Consider the following 946-nt stretch of genomic DNA (forward strand, 5'->3'; position numbering starts at 1 on the left):
TTTTTGTTATAATACCCACAGTCGCCGTACCAAAGCCAAAGGATTCAAGAGGGGCTTCTTCTATACTTGTGGAATATGACGCCCAAGAGGGTACAGGATGACTGTTTTTTCTCTTCCTTATCCCTCCCGCCCGGGTTGGTTCGGATCATTGTTTTGCTTTTGCTTTTACTTGTTTGGCGGGCAGGGTACGTTTTTACAATGGGTATGGGGGTTAATAACTTTTATGGGGAGTGTGGTGGGGGTGTGGTGTGGAAATGGAGGCCATGTAGTTGGTCACAGAATCGGTGCGATCAGGTCGGGGCACCATTCACGAAAAAAAAAAAAAAAAAAATTATTGATACAGTTTCTGTACTATATTGGTACGCGAAGCTTCCAACCCGCCTCTGGCGGTTATGTTTGGTCAATTTCTTTTGACCGTGGTCTACGGACCCCTTTTTTTTTTTTTTTTGTGGGTCTGTCCGCCATATCCATATACCCCTATATATATATACCCATATATATATAGCCCCGTACCCCCTCGTGCGGCTGCCCCCCCCCCCCCACGTTGCGTGTCCGCCACCTCCTTCGGGCCCCCTCATTTTCGCTTCATGGCTGCTATTGCCTGCATCTTTGTTTTGTTTTGTGTTTTCTCCGTCTCGTTCCGTTTATTCGCCTTTTTTCCGCGTATGCCGCGCTTCTTCCTGTGTTTTCCGGTGTTTTTGCCTTGCTCGCACACTCGGCTGCATTTGCTGTTCCACACTCGCCATGTGCGTCTTTTCCGCCCCCTGACGCCGTCCACGGCGCTATCCCGGGGCCGACGTCCCGGACCCTGACCCCTCCCCAGTGTGGCCTGGGAGGGGGGGGGGGGTTTTTTGTACACGGTCCCAAGTGCCGCGAAGGACCCCTCATCAAAATTGAAAGCCGTTGTGGAACACAACTCCTTTCAACTAACGCTATTATGAAACAG

At 50.5% G+C, this 946-nt stretch overlaps 1 non-coding gene across 1 annotated transcript, besides 1 other annotated feature; it reads left to right on the forward strand.

The window, feature by feature from the left end:
• Nucleotides 1-312: 312 nt before the first annotated feature.
• Nucleotides 313-336: a sequence feature (AT_rich).
• Nucleotides 331-432, forward strand: Tc00.1047053429593.10. The gene has a single exon (XR_008254302.1). It is a non-coding gene; the product is annotated as a spliced leader RNA, 5' partial (transcript).
• Nucleotides 433-946: the final 514 nt, after the last annotated feature.

Source organism: Trypanosoma cruzi (genome assembly GCF_000209065.1).
Source record: "Trypanosoma cruzi strain CL Brener chromosome Unknown tcruzi_1047053429593, whole genome shotgun sequence".
NCBI classification, from domain to species: Eukaryota; Euglenozoa; class Kinetoplastea; order Trypanosomatida; family Trypanosomatidae; genus Trypanosoma; species Trypanosoma cruzi.